The following is a 15,972-nucleotide window of genomic DNA, read 5'->3' as shown; positions in this document are numbered from 1 at the left end:
GATTCATATATCAGATTCTCACTGGAGCCTTGTTACTATTTACATTTGAGTTTGTTCTGAACTACGGTACTCGTGTCAGTGTTTTCATCACTGCCTTTTTCACTTAAGTGAGCCACTTCAAAGCTGTTGATCCTTTTTTTTTTTTTTTTTTTGGTGTGTGTGTGTGAAAATAAGACTATAACTCAACAGAATAGGAATGACATACAATGCAAATTTCACACAAATGATGTGAAAATACATTAATCTAGAAGAATTGTTCTCTGGGAAGGAAATGGTGTTGAGGCAAAATGCAGGGGCCACCTGCCTCACATTTAGTCACAGTTATTACAATGGAAAGGAGTTTATGCAGAATTCTAGTAAGTTTTGCACTTCACATTTGTCAAATGTAGGCAAATAAATTGTTTAATCACATTCTCTACTGAAACTGACAAACCACTTAGATTGATTACAAAAATGGTTCCGGTGTCCTGTGTACCTCTTTCTATCCAAGACTCTTGAAATGACTTTTTAGCTCCTTCCATCAAGAGATAGAGTCTATCCACCTTTGAATTTAAGCTTGTCTTGTGACTTGCTTTGGCCAATAGAAATGGTGAAAATGACAGTTTTCCAGCTCTGAGTCTAGGTCTCAAGAGGCCCTTCTTGCTTTCATTTACTTGAACCCCTGGGAGTCCCAGATCAGTAAGGCCAGGTTAGCCTACAGAAGGATGAGAGATTATGTGGAGGGCAACCAAAGCAGATGAGGCTTCCCAAACCCGACAGCCCTCTGCTGACCTGCCAGTGACTGCAGACACATGTGTGAGACCAAGCAAGGACAGGCAAACTGGTCCAGATCACCAGAAATGTCCATCTGACCCATGGGGCTATATAAATGCCTTTTGTTTTAAGTCACTGAGTTTGGGGGTGGTTTGTTACACAGTACTAGCTAACTGATTCATCATCTAGCTGATGGGCTACACTTTTCCATTAACGGGTAGGGATCAAAGCTGTATTTTCAACTTCAGCTTCCCAATACCTACACTAGGACCTGGTATGTGGTTAACATTTTGTAAGTACTTATTGAATTAGCGAATTGATCAACTTCCTAACATTAGCTCCAAGAACACTGTGCCTTTGTGTGCTTATGAACATCAGTAGCATCTATGCTGGATTGTTACACAAATTGAGAGAGATGCATACAACTTACATCATTACTCTGGTAACATAAACTGCCTTAGAGATCATAGTTACAGCGGGTATTAAGCCAAGGATAGCCATAGGTTTTAATGTGTGTGTCTGCTATAATCAGCTGGTAGTGACTATCTGGAGCCCTGGGGTGAGGAAGATTCTAGAGTCACATTTGAATACAATGGAAAAAGAATTGAAGTAAATGAGCAATGAGGGGTCTGGGTTGGGTGGGCAGAAAGACATTGGTCTGTTTTGTATTTGTCCATCCCACATTAAGCTGAGAACTGCAACACTAAAGGCTAAAGCATTAGTTTCTGTTGCCACAAATTGTTGTTGTTTAAAACAGCACAAATTTATTACCTTACGGTTCTGAAATTCAAAAGTGCTTTACAGGATTAAAATCAAGATGTTGGCAGGGCTGTGTTCCTTCTGGAGATTCTAGGGAAGAACCCGTTTCCTTATCTTTTCCAACTTCTAGGGCACCCGCATTCCTTGGTGTGTGCCCCCCTTCCATCTTCAAAGTTAGCCATGTGGAGCCAAGTCCTTCCCAAGATGTCATCTCTCTGGTTCTCCCTCTCCTACCTTCCTTTTCCACTTCAAGGACTCCTGTGATTCCATGGGGTCCACTTGCATAATCCAGAATAATCTATTTTGAAGTCATCTGATTAGCAACCTTCATTCGATCTGTCACCTTGATTCTCCTTTGCCATAACATAACATATTCACAGATTCTGGGGATTAGGGTGTGGGTATCTTTGGGGGGTTGGGGAGGCATTATTCTGCCAATTACAGGCCTCATTGAAGCTGGAATCTTAGTCCTCTCAGACTAGTGGTCAAGGAGTTTCTCTTTGATGGTATTGGGACTTTATTGGCAATAATTACTTTTTTGAGGCTATTATAACAGATTTCTCCAAAAAGTTAGGAAAAAATCTGACCCACACATGGTTATATGAAGATCATCCAGTAAGGTACTTGGAAAAACAACAGAGGCATAAGCCAGTGGCTCCAAATCCCCAGGAACATTACAATAGTTTGGATTTCTGGGATGCAACTTAAACCCACCAGATTAGACTTTTCAGGGATGGTACTAAGGGATCTGTACTTTTAAGAACTTCTTCTGGTGATTCTGATACACACAAGTTTGGGAAACACGGGTGTAATATCCTGGGCCGGGGGGGCATCGACTCTCTTCCAGAGGGATGCCCGCATTGTGCTAAACTGCATTTCCCTGGCTGACACCAACACTGCTGGCACAGACATCTGAATTTTCCCAGCGAAACTTCTGGGTATTTCACAATCTGTGCTGCAAAGAAAGGCCTAGAAACTGATCAAACCTAACTTTAATAGAAAGACATTCACTTGTGTATCATTCTAGTAGTTTAGACCCCTAATCCCGTTACGTTCTCCAAACTGATGATACACACACTGATCATTTTCCTACTTTTGACGGATGTGCTTTTGTGTATGTACATGATACCACAGAGGATATCATTCATCATTACAGAGAACCTAATCATTTGAGAAAGTATTTTGGAAATCATGATCAACATGACTGGCATCTCCGGCGTCGTAATCATTAGCCTGACCCACTTCACAGGTCTTAGTACAAATATATCAGCATGGCAGCCCATCCGAGCCAATGAAAATAAATAAATTTGTGGTATCTGATCTTCTCCAGGCATTGGAATATCTTCAAGTAATCTCTGTTTGGGAGACCTTAAGGATGTTGGAAAATACAACCTATTGAAAGACCATTTCCCAGTCAAGACACATAGTTTTTCAGCAACACTGCCACTTTATAGCAAGGGCACATGGGTTTACAGCTCCTCTGACACACAAGAGGGCCCCTCTGCCCTCTTCCCACCGAGCCTGGGCATGCTGCACCCCGGCTCTACGAAGTCCATTTATAATTCTGTCACCCCTAACCCAGCCCCCAGGAAGATCTCTGCAGGCCTCCAGTCCAAAGTTCCTTCCAGGTAATGATGGTGATAGATGGATGAGATTTTTGTCTTTCCTTGATCTAGTGGCTCAGATTTTGAGCAAATCAGTGGGAGAAACAGCAGGTATGTTGTTCTGTATCTAGAAGATTGGGGACACTGTTCTGCCCTTCTTGATCTTATCCTTTCCTGTTGCCCAGATCTTTCCCAAACTCCTTCCCACGACTCTGCTCCAGAAAGAGCAGGCTAGACACCTATTTCTTTGCCTCTGATTGCTATTTACTTGATGCATGTGGTTTCTCTCATTAACTCTCATGTTTGTAAGATGAGGCCCCATTGCCAGGTAAACTTGAGTGACTCATACTCACTCCATTTGGAGGGATCCTCTGTGCATTTGCTCAAATTCTCTGCTCTTAGTTTTCTTCACTCTTGTGGTTCACAGCAAGGGTTGGTGAATTTTTTATATAAAGGGCCAGGTAGTAAATACCTTAGGCTTTGTAGGTCATATAGTGTCCACTGCTATTACTTAACTTGGCTGTTAAAACATGAAAACCACCATAGACAATATGGAAACAAATGAATGTGTTTGTGTTCTAATAAAACTTTATTTATAAATGATAAAATTTTAATTTCATATAATTTTCATGTGTCACCAAAATATTAGTTTTCTTTCAAAAAACATTTTTTAAATGTAAAAACCACTCCCAGTTTGCAAGCTGAAGGTGGCAGGACAGATTTGGCCCATGGGCCACAATTTGCAGACTTCTGGTCCAAACACAAAACCTCTTACACTTCTGTGGTGAAGTATGTGGGCTCAGAAACCAGATTTCTTAGGTGTGGATCCCAACACCACTGTGTGCTGACGTAATCTTAGACTTGGTGTCTATTTCTTTGTATCCTAGTTTCTTCATCTGTGAAGTAGGAATGTTCTAGAACCTACCTCATTGGGTTCCTGTGAAGAATAAATGAGATGAGACAGGTAAAGCATGTAGACTTGGCACATAGTAGGCACTTAATAGATATTATTGTTGTTATCCTGATGACCTGTTCCTGTTTTCTTTGTGTTTCTATAAGGCTTTGCAGAATTTACTATCTATTTTATTTCTTCTCATGAACTCAGTATCTTTCCTTCCTCTAAGTCAGATCTCACCTCTGATTAATACCACATGCTTAACACACAATTTGACATTTTAATTGTGAATGATATGTATCATCAAATCTGAGTTTGATAAATATACATTTTAAAACTTGATTATAAGAAATAATTGGCAAATAATTAACAGTACACAAGGAAAATCACAGTTAATACAACACCAGATAATTAAGGCAATTACATTTTTTCGTTTATATGATGACTGTAACTTTGTCTAGAGAGTGCTAAACACGTAGATGAAAACATTTTAGGTGAGGCAGTCATTCGAATAATTGAAGTTAAATTAAATATAGTTTAAAGTTAAATTAAATTACATTTTCTTTAAAATATCCTTTCCGGGATAAGCAGTTATGTAAAGTAGTTCTTAAATGTATGAGAAAATTGTATGAGTCATAAGAATTACTGGAAATATTATCCAATTTTTTACGGGTGATATCATTCCCTAGTCACTGCCGTGTCATGGCAAATACTTTTCTCAAATATTACAGGAAGGGCAAAAATATCCTACAAAACTATTTGGGTTGAGACTACTACCAGAATAACCACTTCTTAAGTGTTTGCACACCATAACTTCTCTTATGAAATCAGACTTGATTACACATTAATGACAGTTCTCTTTTTTCCGGTTAGTATCCTGATCAGGATATAACAATAGGATAGATTACTGTCAGTTGGATCTGAATCACATTGAGACGCGTATTATAGTCACGAAGGATAATTGTGCCTTACGATTCATTTTTTCCGTTCCCAAAAGCCGTTTTGAATAGTTAGATCATAGAAAAAGTTGTGAAGAATGTAGGAAAAAAAGATTCTTTTTGATGAACCTAACTCATTAATGGGTAAGCTGGATTAACTCAATGTTTATAACAAACATAATTTCTCCAATGGTTTTCTTACCTTCCCTCACCTTAGCATCCTCACCAAACACTGGAAATCTCTATTTGCAGCTCTATTGCATTCAAAAAAGAACTAGATAATATAAAATCCTTGGCAGGTTTGGCAAAACATAACATGTTCCTGGGGAAATCTCTCTATACACATAATGGGTTTATGGTCCCATACTCTGCCTACAGAGGGTAGGAGAGAATTCTTTTTACACATGGTATTTCTGTTCCTCCATTTGTAAGAAATCTAGATTCCTCCTATTCAAAGTGTGGTCCATGGACCCGCAGCATCAGAATCTTCTGGAATCTACCTAGTTAGGAGTGCAAAAGCCACCTGTACCTGCTGAATCAGGATCTACAGTGTAACAGGATCTGCAGGAGGCTTGTGTGCACATTCAAGTTTGAGAAATGATCATCTGGATGGCTCTAATTTAGCTCATCCCCAAACCTGATGTATTTTAAAAGGGAGAAGGTGAACTTAATAAGCTGCCAACCAACAAATAATAGCTGACCACTTTGGGAAACTGGGGTCAAGTTTCAACCATTTGGAGATGATGGAAACTGCATCTACAGATACAGCATCAATGACATCTTCATACTTTCTCAGCCGTGGCAGATCCAACCCTTAAACAAATATTTACACATCATCTTAATGCCAAGGTGTAATTGCACAGGTGCGTTGTTGTCTTTCAGAAAATGAAAATGCACGTAAGCACCAGCTTCATAATGGGTCTATGTACGGGAGAAGAAAAACCCCATCTCTCCTCTCATTTTCTGAAGTGAAATTTCCTAGTTGCCATTTGTGTTCAGAAGAAATCTACAGAATATGCTTCAACCTCTTTAAACTTGTCTTTTTCTCTCCGTAAAACGGAACAGTAACGGTAACTCCATTGCAGAGTTATTGTGGGGAATATACAAAACAATGCACGTGAGGGCTTTGCACAGTCTCTGGCACAGAGTAAGCTTAAGAAATGCCAGTGGCTGCAAATACCCAAGGAAGCCTGGCTCTGAGGACCATCTGCTTCCTAGGGAATTGCTAAGAGTCTGCCAAATGGTAGGAGATTCTGGCACCATAAAACAGCTCAGCTGTGATGAAGGACTTCTCTCCAGCAAATGAACCTGCTGGAAATTCCAAATACCAAAATATCTCTTCTAGGACATTTGAATGCAACCAGATTTCCTTCATATTGATGAAAGCCACAGAGAGAAGAAGTTGCAGGGAGGTGGCAGGTGTTTCCTGAGGTGCCCTTCATCCTTCTGGGGATTGTGGAAGTAGCACCTGTGTGATTTCAATCTACAGACTTGACATTGCGCGTCAAGGTAACAGGACCATCGCAGGCCTTGAGATGTAGCCCACCTGAGGTTTAACTGATTATTCAGCAAACATGACCTGGAGACTCTGACCTCCTTCCGTGACTGCTGTCGAAAAATGGACACTATCTGGGGGCAGGTCGGACATCAGTGAGTGACTGCAATTGAACCTGGCTGTCCTCAGTTACACAATTTTGAGCTACACAAAGTTAATTCCACTTACTTTGCATCGTGAAACTGGGAGATTGGGAATGGCCAACTGAACGGACACGGATATGTGAATGAGGTCTCTCTATCAGGGAAACCACTTATCTCTGCTTCATGAAGGTCTATTTCTGGAATTTTATCTTGTTCTTTTGTTTGAAACATATTCTTCTGTTTTGTTTGTTTGTTTGTTTTTGTTGTTGTTGCTTTGTTTCATATTCTTTGACTCTCTGTGTTGGTTTCTGTAAGAACCTCTCTAGTCTTCACGAGAATGGAGATGGGCTTTCTCACTCAGCTGGGCCTTAGCTCTTGGTTGTCCCTCGCACTTTGTGATGATCCAAACGGCTTCTTTGTTCTTAGTGGTTCCCAATCTTGAGGGTATGCCAAGACTTGTTTTGACGTGGTTTTTTTCTTTTTTTAAAAATTTTTTTTTTTTCAACGTTTTTTATTTATTTTTGGGACAGAGAGAGACAGAGCATGAACGGGGGAGGGGCAGAGAGAGAGGGAGACACAGAACCGGAAACAGGCTCCAGGCTCCGAGCCATCAGCCCAGAGCCCGACGCGGGGCTCGAACCCACGGACCGCGAGATCGTGACCTGGCGGAAGTCGGACGCCCAACCGACTGCGCCACCCAGGCGCCCCTGACGTGGTTTTTTTTCTTATTCACCCCATGTGTAGAAGTTGCTCAGCCAGTTCCTGGATTTCTTTCAGAGGGAATCACTCCATACGTAGCTGTGTATTTGGAGTGTCCGTAAGGGGAGGTGAGTTCAGGAGTCTCCTATGCCACCATCTTGAACTGAACCTCCTGAATGAGGTCACAAAACCACCTGATGACTGACTTTTGAGTCTCAGGCCAATACTTATATGTGGGACATGCTCTTCCAACTCCAAGATTATATCAATAAAAAACGGAAATCAGGGGCACCTGGGTGGCTCAGTCGGTTAAGCGTCCAACTTCGGCTCAAGTCATGATCTTGGGGTTCGTGAGTTCGAGCCCTGCATTGGGCTCTGTGCTGACAGCTCAGAGCCTGGAGCCTGTTTTGGATTCCGTGTCTCCCTCTCTCTCTGCCCCTTCCCCACTCACACTCTGTGTCTCAAAAATAAATAAATGTTAAAAAAAAAACAATTAAAAGAAAAAAGAAAATCATGCTTACCACTAACCTCTCAACACAAAATTTCTAATCATGTGGTTGAGGACTGACAAGCCTTGGGAATTGCTCTTCCAGGCTTATCTGTAACTATCTGATGTTCTCTCTTAAAAGTGTTGCCTGTCCTACCAGGGCTGCAGGATAGACAGGCTGTGATTTGCCTTATGGCCCCATCTGCCCTCTTTACAGCCTCCCCAGGAGAGTAGGAGCCCAGGAGTTTCCAGGGTTATATGAATCTCAGGAGAGGAGTGCCCACTTTGGGAGAGTAAACTTCAGAATGTTCTGGAATGAGTCAGCAATAAAATATGTCTATAATGGGACTCTGGTACCTTGATTTGCCAAGATAACTTGACAATAACAGCTAAAGAGAAACAGTGCAATTTGGGCCTCACTTAGGGAATATATGAAAGCATTCCAAATACTCATTAGCTGCGAATTTTTCATAGTTACATAAGAAAATAAGAGCACATCTACCCCTTAAGGTGATTACCATGAGTCATTGTCTTGCCCCTCTATGAAAAGGAACTAAATTTAACGATGAGTCATTTTAGGAACTTGCTACTAGAAAAAAATACATTAAAAATTAATAATGAAAGTAATTATTTAACCCCTTGAAATTTAAACCCAAGAGGATTTTCATATCTAAGTAAGTTTAGCTGTTCATTTGCTCCATGAGGTTGCCTGTTGAACAACCAATCTGATGTTTTGGATGAATTATATCAATTTCTTAAAATCTAAATCAATAACTGATGAAATTCAGTTTAAAGACCAGAGTAATTGCTTGATTAAATTGCTTCACATAGGGGCGCCTGGGTGGCGCAGTCGGTTAAGCGTCCGACTTCAGCCAGGTCACGATCTCGCGGTCCGTGAGTTCGAGCCCCGCGTCAGGCTCTGGGCTGATGGCTTGGAGCCTGGAGCCTGTTTCCGATTCTGTGTCTCCCTCTCTCTCTGCCCCTCCCCCGTTCATGCTCTGTCTCTCTCTGTCCCAAAAATAAATAAAAAAACGTTGAAAAAAAATTAAAAAAAAATTGCTTCACATATATTTATGTTTTTAAAAGCAGAACTGACTAGTAAATGAAGTCAAACTGGCTTCTGAATGAAATTTAAAATATTTGTCATTTACAGTACTTTTCTGTTTAGTGAAGGGGAGAAGCATCTATATCCGTTATCATGCTGACACAATTGCTTTAGACAAGTTCTGGAGAGGGGCGCCTGGGTGGCTCAGTCCATTAACTATTGATTTCGGCTCAGGTCAGGATCTCCCAGTTCGTGAGCATGATCACATGCTTGGGATTCTCTCTCTCCCTCTCTCTGCCCCTCCTCCACTGATGCTCTTTCTCTCTCTCTCTCAAAAGTAAATTAAAAACATTAAAGATGTTTTTAACAAAATTCTGGAGAGCAGGGCGTGTGGCAGCCTTTGAATCTGAAGACCATTACCTGATCAACACCCAGAGAAGATTCCTATCAGCTTCTGCTACTGTGTGGGACCTGACTTTATTTCCTTAGTGTGCTTTCCCTGTGGTCCATGTAGATGTGTTCAACTTCACCTGAAAAGTGCAGGAGTTCTAGGAAAGAGGGAAATCATTCAGGACCCAGGTACCTTTTCTTTTAATACATTTGGGGCATAAAATAAAGATTTCTGTATGTTTTACATTCTCATGCATACTGTTAATCTTATGGCAAAAATACTAATTGGGATGGAAGAAAATTTAATATTATAATCATGTGTATGTACTCTCTTATATATTTTACATATATATATACCATCTGGGTGGCTCAGTCAGTTAAGCGTCCAACTTTGGTTCAGGTCATGATCTCACGGTTTGTGAGTTCGATCCCTGTGTCGGGCTCTGAGCTGACAGCTCGGAGCCTGGAGCCTGCTTCAGATTCTGTGTCTCCCTCTCTCTGCCCCCTCCACTGCTCACGCTCTGTCTCTCCGTCTCTCAAAAATGAATACACGTTAAAAAGAATAAAAAATAAATTTAAGTCCAAACTAGAAGTTTAACCTGGGTGGTAACTTGAATTTTGAGAATTTTGTTGTAACATAGGCACGGATATTTTATTTTTTAATATGCAAAATGCAGTATCCTGGGCTGTTAAATCTGTAAGCAGTAACTGTTGTAGTGCTGTATGCAAATTCTTCCACTAGAGGGCCCCTCAACTAAATATATTGAAGGGAGGTGAGAAAGGATTCTTTTTCAGGATGAAAAGACTATTACAAAAAATCAAAAGGCTTTTGAATCTCTCCTATTACTGTATATCAGTGGAAAGTCATTTCACATGAAAACATACAGATACTCAATTAGGGCTTTATAAGTTGGGAGTCTATGGTCAGAGGAGACTGTCATAAGCAAAATTAATAACAGAATTTTACGATGTTAGTGCTGGATGGAAACTTTTAAAAACCTAACAAAATAGTTATTTTAGAAATACTGTAACATCATTACAAATATTTTTTTTTAAAAGGAAACAATCTTATAAATAATCTTTAACATTCTCCATTTTACCGAAATTGGAGAAATCAAGGCTCAAAGAGGGGAAATAATTTGTCCAAACTGCAGAGTCTGAGAGATGCCAGACTCCGGCCCCATATTCCATCTGCATTCACATGTATCTGTATCTGTCCAGATAAATAATTGTCCTTCTGATTCTCAAGTCCTGGGAAAGGTCCCAACATCCCATGACTTTTGAGCTGAGCATCAGGTAATAAATACTGTGGCTTTCGTCACTAAAGGTAGAAATGGGCTCCTGCTGCCCTATGCCTCTGGCCTTAAATGGTGTCTCAGGCTCTCCCTCGGGTTTTGCTGTGGCTATTTCTAATTGTGTAAATTCATTGATGGTAATTGTTACCAACCCATTTCAATTTCTCTGTTTTTTAATTTCTATTGTTTCTTCACTCATTTAAATTTCTCTATTGTTTCTTAACTCACTATAATTTCTCTATTGTTCCAGTCACAGAGTTTGAAAAAGTGAAGAGTAAAAAGGTGTCTTTTGCATTTGCCTGCACATTTACGATTTCTGAAGTGCTTCATTCCAAGTTTCTCTTTGGGATCATTTTCCACAGCCTGATGAACTTCTTTGGCATGTCTTGTAGAGCAGGGAGTCTGCTTTTTGATCTGCAAACGACTTTATTTCACCTTTTTAAATATTTATTTATCTTTGAGAGAGAGAGAGAGCAGGGGAGGAGCAGAGAGAGAGGGAGACACAGAGTCCCAAGCAGGTTCCAGGCTCTGAGCTGTCAGCACAGAGCCCAACGTGGGGCTCGAACCCACGAACCATGAGATTGTGACCTGAGCTGAAGTCGGACGCTTAACCCACTGAGCCACCCAGGCACCCCTATTTCACTTCATTCTCGAAGGACGTTTTGCTGGATATAGATATCTGGTTTGACGGCTTTTTTCCTTTACCACTTTAGACACTTTATTTTTTTCTGGCTCTTATGGTTTCTGCTAAGAAGTGAGCAGCCATTTAAATCCTGTGTGATATGTTGTTTTCCTTTCGCCGCTTTCAAGAGTTCTCTTTATCTTTGGTTTTTAGCAGGTTGAGTATATGGTGTCTGGGTGTGGGTTTCTTGTTTTTGTTTTTGTTTTTATATTTATCCTTCCTGGACTTTGCTGAGCATGTTGAATCTGTTCATTTACATCTTTTATCAAATGTGGGAATTTTGCAGTCATTAGGTCTTCAAATTTTTGTTCTGTGCCATCTGTCTCTCCTTTTCTTTTAAAACTCCAATTTTAATAAATATGTTAGACTTTTGATATTGTTCCACAGGTCCCTGAAACTCTGTTCTTTATTATTTTTTTCAGTCTTTTTCTCTGTTCTTAAGATTGGACCATTTCTATTGATCTGCCTTCACACCTGCCATCATCAATCTTCTATTATGCCCATCCGTGGAATTTTTAATTTCACATATTTTATGTTTTCATGCTGGAATTCCCACCTGTTTCCTTTTTATAGTTATTATTTCTGTGTTAAGATTTCTTCTGTGTTCATTCATTATGACATAATAGTCTTCATATTCTTAAATATTTTGGTATAATGCAAATTAAGATAAGAATAAGATACCACTGCACCCTTTAGACTGGCTAAAATTCAAAAGACTGACAACACCAAGTGTCGGTAAGAATATGGATAAACTGGAAAACACACTGATGGTAGGAATGTAATAAGATATCACCACTTAGGAAAAATATTTATCAGTTCCCTTTTGAAAACATTTTTTTAACATTCATTTATTTTTGAGAAACAGAGTGTGAGTGGGGTTGGGGCAGAGCGAGGGAAACACAGAGTCTGAAGCAGGCTCCAGGCTCTGAGCTGTCAGCACAAAGCCTGATGTGGGGCTGGAACCCATGAATTGCGAGATTATGACCTGAGCCGGTCAGATGCTTCACCAACTGAGCCACCCAGGTGGTCCAATATTTATCAGCTTCTTAAAGTTCAACATATACCTGCCTGACGCAGTCATTCTATTCATAGGCATTTACCCAAGAAAAATGAAAAGGTGTGTCCACATAAAACCTTGTACATGAATGTTCATGGCTTCTTCTCTCTTCCCAATAACCAAACTTGGAAAAACCCAAATATCCATCAACAGGTAAATAGATTAACAAATGGGGCATATCCATACAATGGAACGATATGCAACAATATAAAGGAGTGGCCAACTGATATAAACAATAACATGCATGAATCTCAAAATCATCATGCTGAGTGGAAGAAGCCAGACAAAAAAGCATATATGCTATCTTATTTCATTTATCTAAAATTCTAGAAAATGGAAATGAATCTTTTTGCACAAAAAGAAAATTAGGGGTTGCCTGGAGCCAGGGTGGAGGGAAAAATGGATTGCAAAGGGGCAAGAAGAAACTTTTGTGGGTAGATCTTAATTATGGTGGTGGATTCAGCAGCTTATATAATTGTCAGAACTCATCAACTGTGCACTTTAAATGGGTGCAGTTTATTTTAAATAATAAAATCTATACCAAAGTTGGTTTTTAAAATAGCCCTATGAGGCAAATGCTACTAAAATGCCCATTTCATATAAAAAAGCAATTAATAATAGAATATATTTATTACATTATTAAATAATAATACCAATGTAATATACCAATTAAAATTAAATTATATTTGGGCTTACTGATTCTGAATATCACCAAACATACAAATTTCACTATCTGAAGCTATTTAGGTTTTTAATGTACCTGTTGGTCATTGGTATGTCTTCTTTGGAGAAATGTCTATTCAAGTCCTTAGCCCATTTTAAAATCTGGTTATTGGTTTTCATGCCGTTGAGTTGAATGTCCATCGTCAGATGAATGAATAAAGAAAATGTGACCTATGCATAGAATGGAATGTTATTCAGCCTTTAAAAAGAAGGAGATTCTATAAAATGCAACAACGTGGATGAAGCTTGAGAACATTAAGCCGGTCACAGAAGGACAAATAATGCATGAATCCACTTATTATGAGGTATCTAAGATAGTCAAGTTCACAGAAACAGAGTAGAATGGTGGCTGCCAGCAGCACTCAGGGGAGGGGACGTGGGGAGTTATTAATCAGCAGGCATAAAATTTCAGTTAAGCAAGATAAATAGGCTCCAGGGATCTGCTGTACAACATTGCGCCAGGCGTTAGCCGTTGTGTGAAGTTAAAATTTTGTTAAGAGGGTAGATCTCATGTTAAGGGTTCTTACGACAATGAAATAAAAGAAAAATTTTTTAAGTGGCAGGCGTTTATTTTCCCTCCCAGCAATTCACATCCAAACATCCAAACAAAATTGTCAACAATTAACTTCAATATCAATGGCAAAAATGCTCTTTTCTAGATAAAAAAAGTATCTTAGCCTTGCCATTTCCCAGGTCAGTCATACTTTCAGAACTTTTTTTCCCCCTCCTCAAGGCTGGTGGCTGGGACTGTAAATGCAGAGGGAGGAGTGATATTGGTTTCAGTTTCTCTTGGTTTAAATGCTACACGGAGACCTAAAGGTTCCTGTCAGGGCCAAAAATCTTTCATTTTATGCAGAGCTGAGTTTTTTTTCCCCCTGATGGCTTGTACTGGGGGTTCAAGGGGGATGGGAGTGCGCTCTTGAACAAAACAACGTGTGAATTTCAAGATTCTAAAGCTATTTTATGAATACACATCTCAAGGGAATAACATTTGGCCTAGCCAAAGTTTTACCCAGTGAATAATTTCAAAGCATATGATTTTATCACTCTACAAAAGCTTTCGTAGGGCCTCTCTTTTAACACCTTATTGGTGTTTATCTGCCATTACGCCCAACAGCAGCTTCTACAAGTTCCCCCTGAAAAGGGTTAGATCTAGCTTTAAAAGAATGGAAAAATAACTGAAATAATTCAGTTTAAAAATTGTGGTACAACAGCCATCACCTAAAATTTAGCATCTTAACCATTGTTAAGTGCACAGTTCAGTAACATTGACACTGTTGTGCGGCCATTACCGCCATCCGTCCACAGAACTTTTCTCACGTTGCTAAACTGAAACTGTGTCCATTTACCAAAAACTCCACAGTTTCCCCTCCCACAGTCTGTGGCAACCACCATCCAATCCCATCTCTGTGAGTCTGACTACTCTGGGTATCTCGTAAAAGTGGAATCACGCAATACTTGTTCTTTGGTGACTGGCCGATTTCACTTAGCATAGTGTTCTCAAGTTTTATCTGTGTTGTAGCATGTGTTAGGATTTCCTTCTCTTTTAAGGCTGAGTAATATTCCATTGTGTGTCTATGCCACACTTGGTTTATCCATTCATTCATCGGTGTTTCCACCTCTTATTTGTCATGGATATTGCTGCTCGGAGCACAGGGGTACACATCTCCGTTCAAGTCCCTCCTTTCAGTTTCTTTAGGTATATACCCAGAAGTGGAATTGCTGGCAATTCTATTTAACAATTCAATTTTAAAACCTTTAAAAACATTTGTAATACTACCGTATGATTCTTATTATAGGAAGGTCAAGAACAGGGAAAACTATGTTATGGTGATAAAGTTGGAGAAGTGATTATCTCTGAGTGGGGAGGGCTGAGTGAAAGGTCCAGGAGGAAAGAATCTAGGGTGATGGGAACATTGTATATCTTGATCTGGATAGAAGTTACATAGTATACATAAAAATGCATAAACCAAACATTTAATATATGTGCATTTTACTATGTGTAAATTATACCTAAAAACCCTCAAAGACGCTTAACAGTGATATTTTTAAGTAGATAATGACTCAGCAAACTGAGAGCCATGATATATTTAAATTTGATTTAAATATAGATAGGTATGAAATAAATTTTATATGTTTAAAAACCCATTTGTGATATCTCATTAAATAGGGCACATTTCCCAAACTCAGTAGGAAGTTCCAGGAAATTCTACATATCATGTTAGAATATAAATGCCATATATTAGGTAAATGTTTCCTTTTTCCTATAGTTTCATAGAAAAAGAACAAGAAAAGAGAGAAGGTTCTAAGGATACGTTTTCAATTTTCACCATTTTAAAAGCTTATATTAATAACATCTGAGGGAAGGTCATAAATGTACACATAAAATTTATCTTTAAATGTGGGTAATAATGCTTAAAGAAGTCACTCTTTCAATATGGTTCTTTCTTACTTCACAATTCTGAGTATATACGTGCTTGTGGTTGAACAAGCTTTGTTACCATAGAGCCTGTTAGGGGAGCCTGCCAAACGCTAAAAGTTACTTGCCCACATATTTTTCTGTGAACAGCTTGTCTAACCCACAGCCAATTCAGAAACAGAAAATTAAAGATACTCCTGCACCCAACAAGATAATTCAGTCATCCTAGAAAAATGGGTGTTAGAATAAAGCATGCCCGGCCAACTGACCGCTCAACAATAAGGCAGAAGAAAAAAAAGTGAGCTAACCGAAGGCGTTGTGGTTAAAGTCTAAGGGAAACGCAAGTCACAGGTTACCGGATGAACTTAGGAGAGAGAAAGCTGAGATTTAATTTGAAAAATTCCATCCAGAGGAAAAAGAGTCAGGAAGAATCTCTGGAGGAGAATCGGAGGTCTTGGGTACAGTATCTACCAGCTCAGAAGCTCCCTGAAGCCAGGAGCAGGGAGGGCCTCGTTGTACATAACAGAGTCCGTGCCATTGAGTCCTGAAGATGTGTCACCGGGAAAGATGCTTCGGTGCCTAGATGGG

The sequence above is a fragment of the Neofelis nebulosa genome, chromosome 13 (assembly GCF_028018385.1).
Source record: "Neofelis nebulosa isolate mNeoNeb1 chromosome 13, mNeoNeb1.pri, whole genome shotgun sequence".
NCBI lineage: Eukaryota > Metazoa > Chordata > Mammalia > Carnivora > Felidae > Neofelis > Neofelis nebulosa.
Note: the sequence above shows the minus strand (reverse complement) of the source record.